The sequence below is a fragment of the Vicugna pacos genome, chromosome 13 (assembly GCF_048564905.1).
Source record: "Vicugna pacos chromosome 13, VicPac4, whole genome shotgun sequence".
Taxonomy (NCBI): Eukaryota; Metazoa; Chordata; class Mammalia; order Artiodactyla; family Camelidae; genus Vicugna; species Vicugna pacos.
Genome location: NC_132999.1, coordinates 51,750,083 through 51,772,356, shown reverse-complemented (window position 1 = coordinate 51,772,356; position 22,274 = coordinate 51,750,083). Strand labels below are relative to the sequence as shown.

The 22,274-nt window shown below is 50.5% G+C and overlaps 1 protein-coding gene and 1 long non-coding RNA gene across 5 annotated transcripts in view; one reads left to right on the top strand and one right to left on the bottom strand.

Moving 5' to 3' along the window:
• EPHB2 (EPH receptor B2) overlaps positions 1 to 22,274 on the top strand; it is a 176,034-nt gene that overhangs the window by 101,823 nt on the left and 51,937 nt on the right. The gene's annotated exons all lie outside the window — the stretch shown is intronic.
• On the bottom strand, positions 9,077 to 19,498 carry LOC140700770 (uncharacterized). The gene is made up of 5 exons (XR_012079411.1): positions 19,231 to 19,498; positions 17,490 to 18,243; positions 10,698 to 10,813; positions 10,218 to 10,369; positions 9,077 to 9,424 (listed from the first exon to the last, which is right to left on the bottom strand). It is a non-coding gene; the product is annotated as an uncharacterized lncRNA (long non-coding RNA).

Here is a 22,274-nt window from a genome sequence, read left to right as displayed (position 1 = left end):
TGGTTTTCAGGGGTGATCTGCACACCCAACTCCCTCATGATCTAGCCGGAGCAGACTGTGACAGCCACCCTTCAGTCAGGAGTGGAGAGGGTGGTGGGTCGCCTGTATCAGTGAGTGGAAAGAGCACTGGACTGGGAGTCAGGATGCCCAGGTCCCAGTTGCAGCTCTGCTACCACCTCTAAGTCTCTCAACCAACCTGGGTTTCTGCCCTGCTCCTGCCCATAGACTGGAAGAGGCAGGGGAGGGGAGAGCAAGGTGCTCTCCAAGCCCACCTCCCAATTCACTGACTGGATTGGAGAACGGACGTGCAGGTGGCTCAGAGAAGCCAAATCTGGAACAGGAGGACTCAGTGGCAACAGGGCGCTAGGGCAGGTCTGGAGGCCAGGTGAGGTCCTGTCATTTGCAAGGCAAAGCAGGCCCTACGGGGAGAATATGGCTGCCCAGGTTACACGGTGCTGCTGCAGGAGAGAAACAGATCAACATGCCTGCCCCACGATGGAGCAAGAGAAACAGCTGTCAATATAGTTAGAACAAAGAGGATCATCTGAGGGGAAGCTGGCTGGTGGCAAAGATGGAGAGAGGAGAGCCCCAAAGCTGAGTCGGGACCCCTTGTCCAAGAGTGCAGGGCAGGGGGTGAGGGTTGAGGCTTGAGGGGTAAAAGGGCCCCCTCTGAGGCATGTATGCCAGCTAAGGAGCTTAGCTGCCACCCTGAGGGCACTGGGGAGCCACAGCAAGGTTTTGAGCAGAAGTGTGGCCTGATCTGCTGATTGGCTGCTGGTAGGCGGTGAGTGAAGTGAAGAGACAGGAGGCGGGAAGGGCTGTGAGGGGGACTGCTGTCTTATTGAAGGTAGTACCGTCTTGCAGATGTTGAACAGGCTCAGTGAGACTTCCAGAAGCAGTGAGCAAATGTGTGTAAAGTGCGTGCTCTTTGGAAAAGGCTGGGTGAACCTCCCTCCCCCATTGGCCTTGAGCTTAATGACTACTTTTGGAGTTTCTCTGTGGCACCAGCTCCAAGGCTGTATCTCACGCTTTGTCAAACTGGGTCTGCAAACCCCAGGATGGTGGCAGGGGGTGGGAGTCCCAGATCTATTTTCAGGGGTCCAGGAATTCTAAGAGAATCTAAAATTTCTATGTTTAGATTTTAATGCTGATTTGAAAAAGAAAAAAAATTGGTTCTTCCCACCTCTAAAGCAGCACTACTTTCACAGTGATCTCGGCATAGGGAGCCATCTTTGCTTCCCAGCCTGGTATCTGAGGTCTAGAGAGAGTCTCCAAGGTTCACAAAAGGACATTTCCTTTTTCAAAGGGTCCAACTCTTGTCAAGCTCTGAGAAATACTGTCAGACCTGCCTTCCCCCAGGATGGCGAGCTCTTCCAATGCTGGATCCATTTCTGTCTCATCTTGGCGTCCCCACGGCCTGACACAGGTCTGAACTCAGGGAAGGTTTGTGAATTGAGGTGAATTCTCTCTCTGGATGCCCCACAGGCCCCCTCCCCCTTTCTGTGACCTTCAGTTGATCTTTGTTTTCAGTCCAGCGGAGCCAAACCAGTTTTTCCTGAAATTCTTAGTAAATTAGTGTGGAATTCAGAGCTCCTGCCTCTCCCCACCATCTCTACCTACACACTGGTGCACAAAATTCCTATGAAAGGAGGAAAAACCACGTTTCTCTACTTCTGTCCCCTGCCTCATAGCAACCTTGTGCAGTTCCCCAGATCTAGTTCAGACCATGCCGCCTCTGGACAGCCCTCCCTGGTTTCTGCAGTTGAATGTGTCAGCTGGACCTTGGCACCCCTGGAGCATGTGCCCCTCCCTGGACTTGGGTCTTCTCTTGCTTTGTGTTGTCCATATTCGTGGCCGGGAACTGGATTGCTGGCACCTGTGTCCCTTACTCTCACCCCACCCAGTGCCTGGCTCACACAGGGGCCTGAAGAAGAGACTTACCCCTCGCCCCCAGCAAGGCAAAGGCCGAGCTCCCTGAGCTATATTCTCAGCAGGGGGGGCCAGTGGCCCCCAGCCTGACCTGTAGCACAGGCAGTGGCTTTGCTGTCCATCCAGCCTGGAGCTCCACCCTAATCAGTGGGCATCTTTGGGCTGCATCTCTTGAAGTCTCACCTGGAAAACGGGTAATGATAGCGCTTACCCCATGGGGGCTCTGTGAGGACTTAAGTGAGGGAATCCATGTAGAGTGCCCGGGACATAGTAAGTGCTCAGTAAAACAAGCCGATGCCAGCATTGGCGGTGATGAAATGCTGGAGTATTACGCCGGAGCCCCTGTACCCCCACATCTGGGGCAGAGCGGTTCACACACACCCAGCATGGAGTTAAAAGAAGCCTCGTTCTTAGTTTAGGGGCCAGTCCTATGTGAGAACTGCCGGCCCTCCTTTTCCCTCTCTCACTCCCACCAGGAAACAGCTGGGCCAGAGCTCAAGCTACTGCAGGGATAACTGGCTGGAAGGTGACCCCCTGGCCTTGTCCCGTGGGGCTTTAACGTCCATACCCATACAGAGACCCACATACCAGGGACATGCACGGAGACACCTACCTGCACACACACACACACACACACACACACACTCTCAGATTAAGGAGAAGGAGGCCACTTGTGATGACGCCTCATGCAAACACAAGCATTTCAAATCGGGAGTAGTTGGGGCAGACGACCCCGCTGTGCTGCTTCCCCTGGCTCCCCCGGTGGGTTTCAGCCACACCTGCTCAGTTCTGTTAGAACCAGTTCCCGAGATCTGTGTCAGCGCCTAGAGCAGGGGTACCACCAGGGTCTCAGCTCTGCAGGCGTTCGGGGGGACTGCATGATGGTTTGACTATTTCTGATTTGGGGCTCATGAGGGGGTGCGCATGCCTTTCCATGGACCCTGGGACACAGCAGCAGCAGGGCCTGGGCTGCTCCAGGGCCCTCCAAACAGTGAGGACAGCAAAGGGGCTGAGGCATCCAGGAGGCCTCCAGAAACCCCAGCGCCGCCCACCCCCACCCCCACCCCCAGAGTTGCTGGGGCCTGGCCTCTCCTACATCTGCACTGATGAACATTTAGTTGACCCAGTCCTTGCTCTGGTAGGAGGAGGCCAGAGGGTCCAGACTCTCAAGAAAGCAGAAGACCTTTCGGAGGGAACTGCGTGTTCTGCTGGAACGGCCAACAGCCAGGGGCTGGCAGTGGAGGGGGGGGTGGTCACGAGGTCAAACAGCCCAAGATCATGGGCTCCCAGGATGCTATAGTCACCGCCTATTACGGCCACAGAATTGTGCGGTGTTAAAATCACTGTCAAGCAAGAATTCTAGAATGTTACAGGCCTGGGAAGGTTATAATCACAGAATTATAGAAAGTTACAATCATGTGATCATAGTAGCACCAAGAAGAGTAAGCACACAGAAGACTAAGGATCAAGCGTTTTAGAATGTTGCAGGCATAGAGAGGTCACAATCATAGAATTATAGAGTTTAGCAACTGGAGAATATTAAAATTTTAGCTTAATGAGCAGGAATTTTAGAATGTTACAGCCATGGAACAGTGGCCTGTTAAACTAAACACACACACACACACACACACACAGAATCTGCATGGGTAGACTTAACAGGCAGGTATTGTAGAATGCTATAGTAGCAGAATGTCGCAGTCAAGAATTATAGAGTATTTCGATCTTCAGGTGTATAATGTCACACTCAAGAATTCAGGAATGTGAGAGCTGGAAGAACATTTTAGTGATATTGTGCCAAAGCCTGTGCAAAGCACGTGGCATCAGCTAACTCATGGCTCCTCCCAGCAGCCCATGAGTGGGACATAAGCCCGGAAGGAGGGCAGGGAGGGTCGGGAGGCAGAAGCCCCATGCAAGGCCCCCAAGCCCTGGAGTCTTGGCAGAAAAGTGAGAGCAGTTGCCTGGGCCTGTGCTTGGCCCCTCCCCACCCTCAGCACAAACCCAGAGAAGAGAAACACAGGCCAGTTTCTCCTTTTGTGAACTCGTGTCTGAGGGGCCCACTGGGTCAGCTTCCAGTGTGTGGGCAGGAAGCCTGCAGCCTCATGGGGTCAGCCCTCAGGCCCCACCAGATTCCTAGCCAGGGTATGAGGAGCCGTGGGTGCATGATTCCCAAAGGCCTTCCCCCACCTGCCCTGACCCTCACCTGCCTGTCTGGTACGCAAATGACCATGATGATTTTCACCGAACACCCTTCATCCATTCAGTGAGTCATCATTTCCAGATCCCTTTGTGAGAGCCAAGCCCTATTCTGGGCCCTAAGGAGATACATATGAATCAAGGCAGCCCCCTGCCCTAAGGAACAGAATCGTGGGGCTGTTTGTGGATACACAGAAAGTGCTGTTGGGTCAGAGCAGGGCGAAATGTACAGGGCATCATGGAGGCCTTCCTGGGGAAGGAGCTGGGTCTTAGAAGTAGGCAGAAATGGACATACAGATGTCCCCCACTATCTGAAAGTGGAGTATTCCAGTGAAACCTTTCATACGCTGAAATGACATTTAACAAAAAAAAATTTTCTTTATCATAAAAGTAAAAATCCTTTTTGAATTTCTTTAATTTAGCAAAAACAGGTACTAATGTAGGTCTTTTGTCAAAGTGAAGTGACATAAATTGCACTTTCGAAAAGCAGGGGATGGTGGGAAACGCATTCTAGACAGAGGGAGCAGAAGGAGCAAAGGCCCAGAGGCAGCCACGTGTGGGATGTGTTCGGGAATCTGGGAGCTTTCGCTTGGGCAGCATGAATGGTGCAGGATGATGGACGTGGGGCGGAGGCTTTGAGAGCCAGGCTAAGGAGGCTGAGATTTGTAAATGGTAAATGGCTGTGCACATTATGAAGATGCTTGAGTTTGACTGGTGGGAAGGGAGGACTGGGCGCTTACAATTTGCTCTTCCTTCCTTTAGAAATGAGAAACTGCAAATTCCTTCCCAGGACTGGTGGGCCAACCCTGGGCTGGGCTCCAAAAACACAGAGAAAGGGCTTTCGCGGGAATTCCAGAGCTGTGTAAGGGGTGCTGGCTGTCCACAAAGGCTGGCAGCAGACACTTGGCTCTGAGGGCAGGGCAGGGGAGGTGCTCAGGCACTGAGTGGGACCCGCACGGGGACCACACAATTCCTTCTAGATCTTTGCAGTCTCTGCAGTCATCTTCTCAGGGCAGGAGGTCATGAACACAAGGAAGAGGGCCAGACAGGCCTGCGCTCAAATCCCAGACTGGCCTCGTATTGCTGGCTTAGTTGAACAAGTGACTCAGTTTCCCCATCTGTAATATGGGGCTGATAACAGAACCTCCCTCATAGGGATTCTGGGGAGGGGAATGGACACCTGGACCCAGTAGGTTTGCAATTCATGTTTATTCCCTTTATGCCAACAGTCCTAGAATCAACCAGAAGCATTTGGTCTAACCACCCATTTTACAGGTAGGCAAACTGAGCCTGAAAACTACAGCAGACATCTCAGAGGTAGAACAGCCAGTCATTTGGTCGCCTGGAGGTGGGGAGCTAGGTGAGCTCAATGTTAACTGTAAAGTGTGAAGCCTGAAGTCTGAACCTGGGATGACAGGATAGGCTGTAAACCCACGGGCTCCCTGGATGAGCTTGGCAGGGACCAACTGCAGCTTTGCAGGTCCTCACTGCCAGCCTCTCCAGTCCCTGCCGAGGGGCAGGGCAGCAGCTCCACTGAGGGTGAGGGATGCACGTAAAGCGAGACAATTTCTATAAAGCTCCTCAAAGTGTGTCCTGTATATAGTAGGTGTTCAGACTCTGGGAGAGATTATCGTCAGGGTACATGAGCACTGGATACAAACCAAAACCAGGTTGGGAGTGACTGCCCCGCTGCCTGTCCCACCTTACGAAGTGGCAGCTTTTTGTACAAAAGCTCAGCTGTTGGCACTATGCACCATTTTTAGAATAACATTTTTCTATTCAGCAAATAGTTATTGAGTTCTCACTATGTGCCAGGCAACCTGCTAGGCCCTTTGCATGAATCAGCTCATTTAAACCCATCAATCCTTACAAACAAGTCCACTATTATTTCCTTCTTACGGGTGAAGAAACTGAGGCTCAGGAAGTGTTTTGCCTAAGGTCTGACAGAGCAAGGCAGGAATCCAGGGCTTTCTGAATCCAGAGCCTTAACCCTACACCATACCACGCTGACATAGATAGCCAGAGGTACTGACAAATGTTTGAAAGGGTAGATCCAAAATGAACACTGAAATCAAATCTCGGTGGTAGCTACTGGTGGGAGATGCTTACCTGGGCTCCCTCAGGTAGGTGTGAAATGTCGCCTCCCCTGGGCTCTTTAGGGGCTCAAGAGGGGATGTGTTAGTCTGGGCTGGAGACAGAGGGCTGACCACGGTGGGTTCCAGAGTGGGGCTACACACACCCCTAGCCAGAGGCAGCCAGGATTCCATTAACCTGATTCTCTGCCCCACATAAACCTGCAAAGGGAGCCCCGGGAGGGAGAGGCGCTGGGGAAGGGAGGAATTGGGCTTCCCCAGGCCCCAAATGGAGCAGCCAATGGCGTCAGTTTCCTCTCTTACAGTCCAGGAGGGCCTTCAAGGCCTCTGGCTCTTTGAGGAGGGAGTGGGGAGAGAGATGGAGGGCCAAGAAGTAGGGGCAAGGGAATCCAAGCTACAGTGCAGCAACAGGAGCAGGCACGGGCCACCAGAACACAGAGCCCTGCAGTGCTATGCCTGTACCACACTTGTGTGGCCTTGGATAAGTCACGTCCACTCTACACTTTGTTGGGCAGACTAGAAACACTATGCCTGACACACAGGAGGTACTCAGGAATGGTGACTGCTACCCTTGCCATGATTTTAAAATCTTGACCCCTTCACAGGTTGCCAAGCACATTCACATTCATTTTCATGTTGGAGTCTCCTAATATTTCTTCAAGGCATGTAAAGATTCTTATCAGAGAGGTTAAGGGACCTACTCAGAATCACACAGCTTCTAACTTGATTGTGATTGTCACAATGAGCCAGTCCAGCCAGGCCACATCTTCAGTCTATTCCTCTGTCAGGATTCAGGTTAAGTGCCTCTTCCTCCAGGAAGTTTTCCTTGAGCAAACAGCCTGGTTGAGTACTCCTCTTCTGTTCTCCCACAACCTTCTGGACTCCCTCTGACAGAGTATTTATCAGCTATTGTCATATTGTTAAGTACCCCCACCTAAGACTCTGAGGGCCCAACCAATGCTCTCTGTAGAAGAGGAAGGGGCACAGTAGATATTTTGGTACTGACTGCAGCTGGGAGCACAGAGGGGCATGCAGGTGTACATAGATTCATGTGTAAGTATGCAGCTAAGCATGTACACAGTTACGTACATGTGGGTTCGTGAGTACATATGTGCACAGATGGGGGTGAACTTTCTGGAACATGGGAGACTAAGCTGGCATGGATGCCCCCATCTCCCCACACCCCCACAAACACACTAGAGATGATACTGGCTTAGCTGGGAAGAAAGGGAACTCTTTGGGTGATCTTTTTTTTTTAATTTAGGGGATTTTTAAAAATAGTAGGTGGAACGAAATACAGTCATAAAATAGAAGATAGGAGGGAAAAGATTGGGAAAAACACATGCTAAGATCGTTTGATGGTAGATGGGGATGTCAGTTAACTTTTGACTAGATTGAGACAAATGTGCATGTTAAAAATATAAGGGTGGCCGTAGAAGACTGGAATATGTAACGTCTGAACCAGTAGAGGAAATAAGAAGGCATAAAGAAAATTAAATCAATTCCAAAGAAAGCAAGAAAGGAGAAAAATTTTTAAATGGATGACAAATAAAACACATAAGATAGTATAGATAAAGTCAAATATATTAGTAATCACAATAAGTGAACATGGATTCAACGCAACTGTTGAAAAACAGAGATTCTTAGTTTCAATTGGGGGAAAAAAGTCCAGCTCTGTTTACGAGAGACACACCTGAAAGATAATGATGCACAGAGGGTGTAAGTAAAGGGATGGAAAATCTCATATCAACAAGTGTTCTCTATAATAAAACGGGCAGCAAGATAAATATCAGGGAGTAAAAAGACTTACAAGAAACATTATTGGGGACAGCGAGGGTCATTACTTAATGACAAAATGAGTAGTTCATCCAGAAGATGTAATAATCCTGAACTTGCATGCACTTACAAATAGTCTCAAAACATTTTAAAAAACTAATAAACCTGCAAAAATAAATTTTCAAATCCACATTCTTAGATATTTTAGTATAGCTTTCTCAGAAACTGATTGATTAGGTAGACACATTATTAGACTCAAATGACCTAAGTAATAAGAACTCTGTTCCCAACAAATGAAAGCTGCACTTATTTTTTTCTGATTTGCATACAGAGGGGGTCACACAGACCCACAGAACTTCCCCGAGGTGTAAAAACACAGGGACAGAGAGTGACAAGTTTGTAGGCAAAACTATAGTGAACATCCACAAAGACACCCCGAAGTGGGAGGTCTGTGTGGTGGCCGGGCGTTTAGCTAACTAAACACTTACCTGGCGCATGACCTTAGATGATTAGATACCTTGTCTGAGTGTCAGTTTCCTCATGTGGAAAAAAAGTAGATTAGAAGTCAGCAAACTGTGAAGATCCCGAGAATTAATATACAACTCAACTCTGCTGTTATAGTGTAAAACCAGCCACAGACAGTACGGAAACAAATGGTCATGGCCATGTTCCAATAAAACTTTATTTCAAAAACAGGAGACAGGTCAAATTTGGCCCCTGGACCATTGTTTGTCAACTCCGATGTGGGTAGTACCGTTTACCTTGCCAGGATTAATGAGGACATAAAGAGTAGTAATGGAAGTAAAGCATCTTACACAGAATGAGCTTGATAAATTGTCCATATTGTGAAATAAGGGCATAGTATATATCTACAAAGACACAGACGTGAGGATCTGTTTGCATCTGGATATAAAGACTGAGATGTACATATGAGCACATTTTGCGCACAGGAGACATACATATGGATGAGCGTGTGTTCATACATGCAGGCAAATCATTTTGAAAATGGGACAGTAAGACACAGGCCTCCTTGAATTGCGAGGATAAAATGAGGTGATGCTTGGTACACAGCCCAGCACATGGCAGGCACTCAGAAGTTAGCTTTTATTATATATGGAGACAGGTTCGGGAGACGCAGCGAGGGGTACGGGACACCACACACGTTCACACACGTACCCATAATGCGATTTTTGTGAGCTTGTTTCCAAAGGAAAGCCGGGCTAATGAGGAGGTCGTCTTCATAGCCAGCAGGTGCCCAGAACAGTTCTGACGGGGATGCAATTTAGCTTTCTCCTGAGATGTTGGGCAAATGAGGAGAAAAGGCGTTTTTAATCCCTTGTCACGTCTCCAAGGGCTGGAGGACATGTGCTGAGTTGGAATTTTTCAACTTCAGCCCTTTTTTTTTTTCCTTGACACATCCATCCCAGAAACATCTGTGAGATAAAACAGAGAAGGTCTTATGAATTCAGCTCATACTCAGCCTGTGCTCCCACCCTGGGCAAGCGAGACATGAATCACCGGCCCCGGGGGCCCAGCAGCCCCGCAGAGCGGCCTCTCCAGCAGGGCCCCGGCCTTTCCTGAGTAGCTGCTTTTGATTTCCCCGAAGCCTTCTGATCGTCTACACTCCACAGAGAGTGTGTGTCCAAGGGGAGGCGAGCTGAGAGCTCAGCGCGGGCGCTGGAGTGGGGGTCCAGCCACTCATTCCCCAGGCTCTGCCGGGCCTGCTCTGCTCCAGGCACTTGGGAGGGCAAAGATGGACCAGACGAGGAGTCCAGGCCCCTCAATTGCCCCCATTTTCCCATTATTTGAAAACACCTCGATTGTGGTTTTGTGGTAGGTGCCTTAATGGCACACAGACCCCTAGAATATTGTACATTGGAAGTTTTTATCCTGCAAGCAGGAGGGAGTGCGTGATGGCTGCTGCTGGGTCAGGAATCAACCACCTAGGGGCTTAGAGCCAGTCGTTAATTGAACTTGACCTTCTCGGGGCCCTCATGCACCGCCCTGCAGCCTTGGATTCCACGATAGTTGAAAACCGGAGCCCTCTCTGCCTGGGCTCATGTTTTGTCTCCCCTCCTCTGTATTCTTTCTTGATGGAAAATGAGTGCATTCAGAGCTGTGTGCCCCCTTGCCTTCTATAGCTTGCACCCAGGCCCGGGGAGGGGTGTGACTGGCCCTCTTGCTCATTTCTTCTGTCTAGTGAACAAACCCATATTGGGTACTTACTATGCTCTTGGCCTGTGCTGGGCACTGTGGAGGCTGAGAAGGATAAGACAGACCCCTGCCTTGAAGAGCCAGCAGTCCCAGGAGGCGGCCAGCCCAGGGCACTGATGAGGACAGCAGAAAGCTTTTCATATTCTCAGAGGTGCAGACAAAGTCTGTGGGGGTGCAGGGGCGGAAGGAGAGGCCTGTAGTTAGGGGCTGGGGCAAGACCAGGGGAGGCATTACGGAGGAGGGGGCCTCCAAGCTGGATTTGAACCTGAGGAGATGGGTAGACAGATTAAGCAGAGGCTTGGAAGTGGGAAAGTGTGGAGTCATTCAGAGACGTCCCAACCAGAAGGGGCTAGTGATCCTCATCTCCCAGTTGTGAGAAAGAAAGCATCTGAGGCCTGAAGAGAGGAGGTGGATTTCCCACTGCCAGAGGGTCCCTGGGATCCCCAAGTCCGTGTCTAGGACTGTTTCCACAGTCAGGGGTCAGAGACTCACTGGTGGGGTTCCCCGGCTTTCTCTGCTCTGGTTGGCTGAGGTGTGGGGTGGAGACAATGTGATGTTTACAGCGTCACAAGTTTATAGGGGCTGCTCTTCCTGGAGGGACAGAGTCTCTGGAAAGAGGGTACAGATGGGAGAAAAATGTTTCTCTAGTCCTGTAGTATTTGTCCCTAGGCCCATTTTACAGGTGGAAAAGTTGAGTCACAGGAGACCAAGTCAAATACCCAGAGTTGCTAAGTGTTTAGAATAAGATGAAACCAGGCTCGTATGGGGCAGGAGAGAGGGGAGAGGGTGGGTGCCAGACCAGGTCCAGCCATCTTCCCATCTGCTTCTGGGTCATCCCTGTCTTCCTGAGGACAATCCCAGTCCAGTCCTTCTGTGTGACTGCTCCTAGTCAGCTTCTCACCTTAGCTGTCCCGGCCTCCTTCCCAGAATACTTAGCAACAGACAAGCAGTCTGAGAGGGGCAGGAATGCCCCCCGCCCTGGGATGGGGCTGGTACCTGTTTACCCAGCTGGTGTGAGCCCAGGCCGGGGTCATGGGGAAGACCTGGGAGGCCTGTCGTCCAGCTGGCGCCCCACTGCTCGGGTCTTCTGACCCCTTCTCTCCCCTTCAGGGCCCTCCTTCAAGTGGGCCCAAGGTGGGGCCTGGGCTCATGGGAGAGGGAAACTTGGCTCCTGTTACATCCCCTTCATGTCTCTGCCCTTTCATCTTTCCTGAAAAAGCAGGGGTAGCCAGGAGGGAAAAGGGAGGGCAGTGAAACGGAGGAGCTGGTTAGTAAGGGGCAGGTGGACGGAGCATGGGATTTGGAACTAGAAGACCTGGGTTGGAGTCCTGGCTCTGTGTGACCCAGCAAATCACATGCCCACTCCGAACATCAGTGTCCCAGACTGCCGACTTAGGGCAGTGGTCACCCCTCTCTTGCCAGAGTCCTTGAGAAACTCAAGTACAATAATGGATGTGAAAATGCTCTGTGGAGTCAAATGCAACACGGCTGGTGATTGGCACCATTATTTGATTGATTCTGATAGGTACATGCAACTGACCGGGGCGGGAGCACTGGCCTAGGACTCAGAAGATCTGGGGGCTTGTGTAGGCTCTATGGTTCTGGGCATGAACTTTCACTTCCTCATATTGAACTGGGATAATAAGTCCTGTTCTCCCTGTCGTCTCGCTATAACCAAGGAGGATTATTATCCAACCAGCATTACTGATTACCTGCTGTGTACTAGGCCCTGGGCTAGGCTGGCATGTGGCTCCTGTCCCCAAAGAAAAATCGTACTAGAAGTGTCTATGTGGCTCAGAATCCTAGAGTGTCAGATAGAATTGATATAATTGAGTCTAGTCTCCTCGTTTTACAGATGGGAAAAACAGAGCCTTAAAAAGGACAACAGCTTTCCAGGGTATCAGAAATGAGGAGCACCCATCACCACTCCTCTTGAATCCAAGGCAGGCATTGCAAATCAATCACAGAACTCTTCCCATTAAATGCGACACTACTTCAGGATCCTTCTCAACACAACACTCCAGGCACTACCAAGCAATTGATTGAAGTTGGAGGGCAAGAAGAATCTATTTGCATATCAAGCCTAACTCCTACCTGTGGGCCGTCCAAGGGCATTTGGCCAGAATTATCAATGCTGGGACTCAAACCCAGGTTTTCTTACCCACTCTGCCTCTCATTTATTCCTGAAACCAGCCTATTTCAGTAACCACCATGTGCTCAGCTTTGAACTAGATTCAAAGATGAATAAGGCCTGCTTACAGGCTCACAGTCAGGTGGGGAAGAAAGTCAAAAGGAAAATAATGATGATATGGGGGATAGTTGGAAGTATAAACAAGTTCCTGTGGAACTCGGAGAAGAGAGGAAGCTGCCTGTTCACAGACGGGGTTGGTGGCTGGGCGGTGGTGAAGGAAGACTTCCCAAAGGAGGGCTCATTGCAATCAGCACTCAGCCAGCAAACGGCAAACTTGAACTCCAGTACAGGGTCCAAATACACCGGGCTTCTCTAGGGATGAATGACAGCCGTAGCCCATGAGATGATGAGAAATATCACGGGAGGGGCCACCGACACTGATGAATGGGCGTTTGCAATACGGAGAAGGGGCCAGAATAGGACTTCGGAGGAGTGGCTTAGGAGGTACAAGGGGGAGTTTCTAGGCTGCTTTCCTAGTTGGGCTGAAGCCCAGCTACATACACTGTCAGGCCCCTATTGAACTCGCCTGTCGTACCCTGCACTCCTTCACTTGTGGCCCTCATCATGCTGCTCACTACTTAATGCAGGTTGGTCTTCCCTGGCTAGACTAGAAGCCCTGACAGGGCAGGGACTTGTCTCTTGTTACCAGCTGGGACTTGAATCGAGCCCTGGCACAGTGCCTGCCCGGCTCACAGTAGGTACTCAGTAAATCTTGAACAGATGGATGAATGGATAGATGAATGGATGAATGGATGGATGCATGGTCAGGCAGCCTCTCTAAGCCTGCAAAAGAGGGGAAATGTGCCAACCTCATAATGTAGGGATTAAATAAGATGATGTGGCTAAAAGCCCTAGAACAGTGCCTGGCATTCAAAAAATATTTATGAAAGGAATAATGATGACTGTTTAAGCACAAGTGTAAAGACACTGTTGACAGCTCTTGACAAATGGATTTTGTATACTCTCTGCCAGGATGCTTAACAGAGGAGGGAGCCTGGGATATGATTGTTAGAAGCCTAACCCAGCAGTTTCCATCAGGATCATAACAGCTTATTGGGAAATCCTACGCGTCCTTAAGAACGTGGAGGAACAGAGCTAAGCATTAACTGCAGATACACGGCTGTAAGCACTTTACACATATTAACTCATGTAACTGCCACACTGACCTTGGCAGTAGGCATTGTTATTATCACCATTTGTCATCTGGGGAAACTGAGATACAGAGAGGTGAAGTAAGGTGCCCAAGGTCACACAGCCAGAATGTGGTTGACTGCCAAGGTCCCTCTCTTAACCATTTGAGAAGCTCCCAGTCCAGTGGAAGAGACAGCTGTACTACTGCGTAGCAGTTACCAAGGGCAGGGATTAGATCCAACATCTTTCTGTCCCAGCAAGATGCCCGCTCATAGCAGGTTCTCAGGCAGCATCTGGGCAATGAATGAGTGAATGAATGAATGAACGAACAAACAAATGAGCAAACAAGCAAATGAATGAATCTTAGAGCAGTGTGCCAGGCTGTAATCGTGGTATTACTAGACAAATGGCAGGGGTAGTGCCTAAGTCATCGGACTGCCTATGTCCTGGTCAGTTTTAAAGCACGCCTAAGATATGTGTGCTTTGCTGTCCATTCCTGTCTGTCACTACCCATAAATGGCCTTGTCAGTTATCCCTCTGATCTTAACCAGAGCCCTCTGCTGTCATTTCTGTCCTTGTAGAGCAGAAGGAACCCGGGTGGTAGAGAGGGCTTGTGCCAAGGAGACCATGCTCAACTCAAAGCCAGAGGTGGAGACCTTGGCCCACGCCCCACGTGTCCCTGGGCAGTCGCATCCCTCTGAGCCTCGCTTTCCTCACCACTGTGAGGGAAATAATAATCACACCCCCTCCCGGGCTGCTGAGGTGCACCCATGGCCACACTTAGGAAACAGAGGCAGGAGGTGTGGTTGTTCTGGAAAGTAGCAATTTACAGGCTGGTTTCAGGAGCAGGTGGGTCAGCCTTGAAGGCGGGAGCAGCAGGAGGCCATGGGAGATATGAACAGCAGCCTGGTGCCCCGTCGGCCCCAAAGTCCACCTTCCCTACCTGACACGGTGCCTGACCTCCCGGATGGAGGCCTGGGGTCTCCAGGAGGGATCCTGCTTTAATGGATGCAGGGTACAGTGTACCTTTTGACTCCCTGGCAAAAATGTTTCCTTGGCCTCTCCCAGCGCGAGCTGAGTTCAGGAGTGAGACCCAGCTGGGGGCAGAGGGCAGATGCCAGGAGCTGGGCAAGATCTGAGACCCCAAGCAGGGATGCTAGGGGGCCTCAGGGCAGCTCGGGGAGCCAACATGCCTGGGGTTGGGTGAGGGCAACAGGAGGACCCTAAAAATGGAGCAGGGAGCTGCCCGGAGCCACTTTATTCCCTTTCAGCTTTCTGCCAAGGAACAGCATGGCCACAGGCTCCACGCGGCCCAGAGAGGAGGCCTGGCCAGCCCCCCGGGCACCTGTCCCAGAAGCCTAATTATGGGCTCTCGATGGGCAGTCCGCTTGCTGATTGAGAGTCCTTGGGGAGAAGGCACTGCTGAAAGAATGAAATACTCTGAAGGAAACACTTACTCCTTCGCAGAAGCAGAACATGGCATCTCTGCTCTCACCCCTCATGTTCACATGGGAAGTTACCATGAGCAGAAGACACTGCTTGCAGGTCCTCATTAAATCCAGCCACCCCTCTCCACCCTCACTGTCACCGCCCTGTCCATCCACCATCGTGTCCCTCCACTGTCCTCCCCACCTGGCCCACAGCACAGCCTCCCTGCTCTCCCCATATTTCGTGCTCCACTCAGCAGACAGCAGGACCTGTTCAAATCACAGGCCATTTCACCATCTCCTTTTTGTGCCCATGAGCCCGAGGCTTGGGCTCCTTCGTCCCACTCTGTCACCATCTCCCACTCTTCTCCCCCTTGTTCACGCCTCTCCAGCCACAAAGGGCCTCTTTGCACTCCTCAGACACACTAGGTTTCTTTATTCCCTCCTGAGGAAGGGCCCTTGCATGTGCTGTTCCCTCTGTCTGGAATCCTCTTCCCTGCACTCTGCCCACAACCAGCTCCTTCATGTCCTTCAGGTCCCAGCTCACATGTCACCTCCTCAGAGAAGCCCTCCTTGACCACCTCAGCTAGAATTGTCCCCCTCACTCAGCACCCTCCAGCACATCACCCTGTATTTACTTGATATCCGTTTATTGTCCATCTTCTTCATTTGATTAGAATCTCTACAAGTAGGGACCTAGCTTTTCTTGTTTGCTGCTCTGTCCCCAGCTGCTAGAACAGTACCTGGCACATAGTAGGGCTTCTTGTCTGTTGAATGAATGATCCCTACCAGGAGAAATGGATAATACTAACAGCCACTTAATGAGGCCCTGCAGGCACACAGCATCCTCCAGCTATAACCTTATTTTGCCCTCACAGTATAAAACCCTAGAGAGGAGTGCCCCCATTTTACAGCTGAGAAAACTGAGACCTCGGGGGTTCAAGCAACTTCCCTAAGGTCATGCAGAGAGCAAGAAGCAGAGACCCAGGTCTATCTAAGTCCCCACTCGGACCTCTGTGTTATTAAAACAGGGGTTATTACCCTTGTTTTACAGACAAGAGAACAGAGACTCAGAGAAGCATGCTCCTGTGTCTGAAGGCCCCAGCCAGGAAGAGCTGAGGCTGAGATTTGAGCCCAGAGTGTTGTTTCTACAGGGACAGGGCTGGCTGGAGGCCCGGGCAGCTGGGAGGCTGGCCCAGCCAGGTAGCCGTCTGTAATGCAAGGGGCTTTAGGGGTGGGCAGAAGCTGTTTGGTTTGGCAGCAGGGTCCAGGGTCCAGGGCTCACCCCCAGAGAGAGCACACCACAGTAACAATAATATTTAGTATTTATGGAGCACTTACTTCACATGTGGCTGTGTTCTAAGTGCTTTATGTGTATTAACTACCATCTTGACAGCCTTAGGAGTTAGCATTATTATACCCATTTTGCAGATGACAGAACTAACCACAGAGAGGTTATGTGACTTATCGAGGTCACCCAGCTAGAAGTGGTGCTGCTGGGTTAAGCTCAGGCACTCACCACTGCACTGTACTGCCTCTCTGAGGAGACAAAGCTGGGTAGGGCTCTGGAGGAGCCCCAAGCCCAGCAGAGTAAATGAAGCTTGCAGCCCGGGGCCACCAGATTCTGATCCTCAGGACCCTGACTGATCCTAGCCCCTTGGGGGCTCTCAGTCTGGTCATATTTGGAGGCTGGGTCCGAGCTCGGTGCGAGGTGCCCAGGACTGGTAGGCAGGTGGCGGGGGTGTGGATCTCAGCTCTGCGATCCCCACACCACAGGCTCCTGGCCAGGACTCTGGACCACTCTGAGCCTCGGCCTCCTCGGCTGTGCAATAGGGCCAGAAGTTCATCAGGATGTTGTAGTGAGAGGGGAGGCAGGCCCCTCCCAGCCTGGAGCCCGACCCCTTGAATGGTGAGCGAGCAGTGACTGAGGGAAAGCACATGGCTTCCATCTCAGCTTAAATCCCTGCTCTGCCACTCACTGAATCAGTGATGTTTGGCAAGTGACTTACCTCCTCCCCTGTAAATGAGGATAATTATAGTATAATGTGAGATTATATAAATTAATCCACATAAGACACTTTAAACAGTGCCTGGCCCAGAGTGTGAGCTGTTGTATATCAGAAGATTACAAATGTTAAAATAGTAGTCCTGGCCTCTCATGTAACCAAGGAGACGCTCCCCAGCAAAACTGCCTTGAGGTCAAAGTCAGCTCGGGAGCTGTGCTCTCAAGCCCTCACTTGGTGACAGCATGGGCTTTCCCTGCGGGCTGCCCTTCACCAGAAGTTGCCTCCCCACTCTTCATCTCCAGTTTTCTCAAGGATTAGAGTCCTTCCCTGTGGGTGCTAGAACCAAGTGCTTGTCAAGTTTATGAGGTTTCAGAGCCGCCTTTAGTGACAACCAGGCCTCCCCTTTTTTATAAGGACCGAGATAAGAGACGAGTTTATGAGATTAGAGGGTTGTCATCATCCTCTGCTTTGATGTCTGTCTCTGTCTCTCAGTTTCCTCCTCTTTTACGGGTCTATCAATAGGACTTACCTTGGACAAAGCACAAGCTGGAAACAGCAACTTCAGGCCCCATAAACACACTGTTCAAACAAAGGAGACATTTAGGGGAAGGTCGAAGCGCCATTTAAAGGTAATGGCTCTAAAATGACGGCGTCTGGGCAGTCTGTCATGAAGTATCCCGGCTGTTGGCCAAAGATCACTTGTTCTGCAAATCTTGCTGTTGGCTCATAATTTTCAACTTTTGACCCTTTAAAGCTGAGAAGGTGTGGAATTTTTGTAAGCTTTTGGGATAGGGGTGTTTTTAAAGCAACTTTTTAAGAAGCCACCTATCGCTGGGAAGGTGTGGGATCAGGTAGACATGAAGGGCCTGTAGAGGAGGCTTGGATCCCCAGGTCCCTGCTCTGCCGTGGTGGACTTTATGATCCAAGAATGTTCCAGTCCAGGGACTGAGTAGGCTTCTTCCTGATTCTCTGTGGGTTCACAGGCTGTCAAGCCGTAGGCAGAGCTACTTGATCTGCAGGCAGTGGGCACGGAGGCAGGGACACATTGCCCGGGATGGAGTGATAGGCTCGTTGCGGTCCGCACCTGCCTGCCTGTCCAGCCTTATATCCTGCATCCCTTCATTCACATACTTATAGTTCTTGCTGCAGATCCTCAGCCTCGCTGTCTAGTTTCACATCTCCTCGCCTTTGCACAGGCTGTTTCCTCTCTGCCCAGCATGCCCCTCCTTTCATTCTTCTGTCTTGTCCTTCTTTATCTTCCAAGACAGCTCAAGTGTTAGCACCTCCAGAAAATGACAATGTTCAGATCTCCTTCTCTGGGCTCCAAGGCCCAGCACCTCCTCCCTCCACACCCGGCATCCCCTGGCACTGATCACACTGTTTGAAAACTGCCTATTTACTTGAGCATCTTCCCCATCATGCTGGGAGCCCATTGAGTTTGGGTCCCTGGGCCCAGAAGGCCCCAGTCTGGAAGAAGTGAAGCTATGTGATATGGAGTAATTAATATGCCATATTTTTGGGTGTATATATATATATATATATATATATATATTTTATTGAAGTATGGTCAGTTTATAATGTGTCAATTTCTGGTGTACAGCATAATGCTTCAGTCATACGTGAACATACATGTATTCATTTTCATATTCTTTTCCACTATAAGTTACTGTAAGATATTGAATATAGTTCGCTATGCTATATAGTATGAACTTGTTGTTTATCTATTCTATATATATTAGTTAGTATCTGCAAATCTTGAATTCCCAATTTATCCCTTCCTACCCACTTCACCCCCAGCAACCATAAGTTTGTTTTCTATGTCTGTGACTCTGTTTCTGTTTTGTAAATAAGTCCGTCTTTTTTTTAATATTCCACACACAAGTGATGTCATATGGTAACACCCCATCTTTGACCTCGGATGTAGCGCTCCACTGCTCCCCTCCTAGCTCTGATACTGGCTGTGGGTGGATTACTTATCTTCACAAAACCTTAATTGTCTCCTCTGTAAATGAGAATGTCCCTAGCACCTGCCTTAGAGGACTGCTGTAGGAATTGTTGAGAAATGCTTACACATTCTATGGTATTAACTCTGAATCTTCCCTGCAAGGTAAGTCCTACTGATAGACCCATTTTCCAGATGAGGACATTGAGGCACAAGAGTTAAGTAACCTGCCCGAAGTCAGTGGCAGTGCCAGGCTTCAAGGCCAGACGGACCCTGACTCCAGAGCCTGTGCCTCTAACCACTGTGATGCACAGCCCCTGTAACTTACATGAAGCCATCAGCCTGGCACATAGTAGGTGCACAATACATGGTGTTAATAGTTGTTGTTAATAGCTTGGTTCATTCCTGATGATGGAAGAGGTGGGGCTGGTTATAAGAAAGGAGCAAAGCCTCGAGAACTAGGGAAAACAGAGGAGATGGGGTAAGAGTGAGGGGAGATTGGGTCAGCTGAGGCCAGAGCAGGAGGGCTGCAGTGCTGGGAGGTGAGGGCCTGGGCAGGCTGCTGGGAGGAAAGGACTGAGGGCACACGGCGACCGTTTGAGCACTGGCACAGGACTACCACTGGCTTCCCTGCTCTTAGAGAATAAAACCTCAGAACTTCATCACTGAGCACACAAAGCCATTGTGATGTCACCCCAGGTCACCTTTCTTGCCTTGTGTCCCACCCCTTCTCCCACACAGTCCATGCTTCAGCCACCCTGCCTTGCCATTCACCCCCTCCATGCCTTTGCACACGCTGTTCGTCTGCCTGAAATGTCCTTCATCTCTTCTGGTCCTGACAGACACTCCTACTCATCCTTTAATATCCAGTTCAAATGGCCCTTCCTCTGGAAAGCCTGCTCTGATATCCCAGCTAATCATTCTCACTCTCCCCTTCCAGATAGTGAGTGTCAGGGCCAGGGACTGTCTTAGTCCACTCTGTACCTGGTGCTCAACACAGGGCTGGGCACAAAGTCATTACTTAGAATGTTGGGCTTTTTTTCAATTGAGTAAGTCTGTCCCCACATTGAGGGCAGGCAGTGGTGTCCCCAGTGTCCAGGAGGGCTAAGACATGGAGGCAGAAGCCAAGTGAGATTAAGGAGAGAACTCATACTTTCCAGAGACCCAGGCAAGAGAATGCTCTAGGGCAAGTCGGGCTCCAGAACTCTGCTATGTGCCTAGAAAATGCTGCCCAGGAAGTTTGAACCTGGGACCCAACTCCAAGCCCCTCCAGCACCATCCAAAGATGACTGCGGATAGAAAGCCAGCCAGATGCCTGAGAGAGCCTGTCCACTATCACTCATTGGATCACCTTAAAATGTGCTCAAAACTGACCCTGCCTGAGCAGCAGGGAGGATGCTGGCTTGTCACTCTCTTTCTACTCTTACAGCCTAAGACCACATTGGCTTTTTCAGCAGCTTTTGGCTTGTGGTCAACTCAAACCCCCAGATCTTTTTCACTGGGATGGCTGCCAAGCCACATCTTGTGCATTTGATTTATGGCTTGGGTTAGCGGAGGCCCACTCTTGCTCCCCAGAAGCCGACAGAAGAAGGGCAACGGTTTCTGTACCCTCAGGAGGGAGAGTGATTGCAGGCCCCCCAACCCAGAAGCCTCAGTGTGAATGTAGGCGAGCTCCCCCTCTCCCTGTTTGTGTTTCCTAATCCCCTTTCCTTGAGGCACCAAATGCCAGGACCTCTTGAGTGGGGTTTTCATTAGCATTCAACTCACAGGGCACGAGGGCTCAAGCAGACCAACCTTTCGGGTTACTGGGGGGAAGCAGTAGTTCTGGAGTGAGAGAGAGAGGCAGGTGCTGGAGGCCCAGGGTCCTGAATGTGATGACTACGTGTCCCAGGGAAGGCCCTTCATCACTCTGAGCCTCATCTTCTCGTGCAGAACAGGAGCTACAAACCCTGACCCCAGGGCATTGTTAGGCCAAAAGGGCCCTGGCAAAAAGTGCCTTCCCAGACATGATGGTGTCTGTCCAGGGTCAGAGACAGCAGGGGCCAAGCAGATGGGTATCCGGTGCCCGGTGATGTCCTGCTCTTATCCCATTACACGGAGAGGAACCGGAGAGGGACCGAGGCGCTGAGCTTGCACCACCTTTGCAGACACTTTTCCTGCTTGGTGGAAATTCTCCCCAAGGATTGCCTTTTAAATGCTACCATTCAGAAAAGCCTTTCCCCACCACACCCTCTAAAGTGACCCACTGTGGTCTTGCCCAGCGCCGGGCTATCTCCTTCATGGCCATCACAAATCACAAAGAATATCTGTGTTTGGCCATTGCTTCTTTCCCTCCCTCTCTAGACCCTCAGCTCCATGTGGACAGGAGCTATGTCTTCCTCGTTTGCCACTGTCCCCACCTCCTGACTTCACCCCCGGCCTGGCCCCAGCACATAGTCAGGACTCAGTGGTACTTGGCAAATGACCATCAGGGACTTTGAAGGCATTCCTTCAAACAGGCATTGGCTACAGAGTCTTTCTTTCTTTTTTTTTTTTTTTAATTGAAGTACATTCAGTTACAATGTGTCAGTTTCTCGTGTACAGCACAGTGTCCCAGTCATGTGTATCCATACATATATTCACTGGCTACAGATTCTGATTGTGTTCAGTGAGCTAAGGGATCCCTACAGAACCCAAAAGAGAAACATATATTTATTTCCCTCTGCCACAAACAAGGTCACTTCCCCTCCCAGGGCCTCAGTTTCCCCAGCTGCAAAATGAGGTGTAAAATGAGAGACTGAACTAACTCCTTTCTCTCAAGTCCTTCAAGCTCTAGAAGACTCTTAAGTCAACACAGGAAGGGGGAGGAAATTGTATTGAATTGTATTGCCTGTTGGGTTGAAAAAAACAACTTCTGCCAGGAAATCTCTCTAACTCTGTCACTTTCTCCACTGGCCTGGAAAATGCAGCCCTGCGCAGGCCCAGGCCTGCGGAACCCACACTGCAAAAGTCACAGGCCCCCTCCTGCCCTGGGGCCTGGGCAAAGAGGCCCCTGAAAGGTGTAAGGCAGCTGCTTCCCCTGGGGTCCGGGGGTTTGTTGCCTTAACCGAGCTCACAGAGCAGGTAAAAAATTCCAGACATGTTCTCCGCTGACAGCTAATTGTGTCCTTTATTAATGACCATGGCTTTCTTGGGGCAGGTGGGAGGAGGGAGGAGCCCAGGGGGGCTCCCTCAGGTGGAGCTGATGACCCCATTTCTGGATCCCATAAAAGGGGAAGTGCTCTGTGAGGTGACCCTGAAAGGGCACCCCCCAGCTGGAGAAGAGAAGGGGCTTTCCCAGGCTCCCCAAGCCCCAGTAGGGGCGGCTGGCGCCGACAAAATGATGCAGGGATT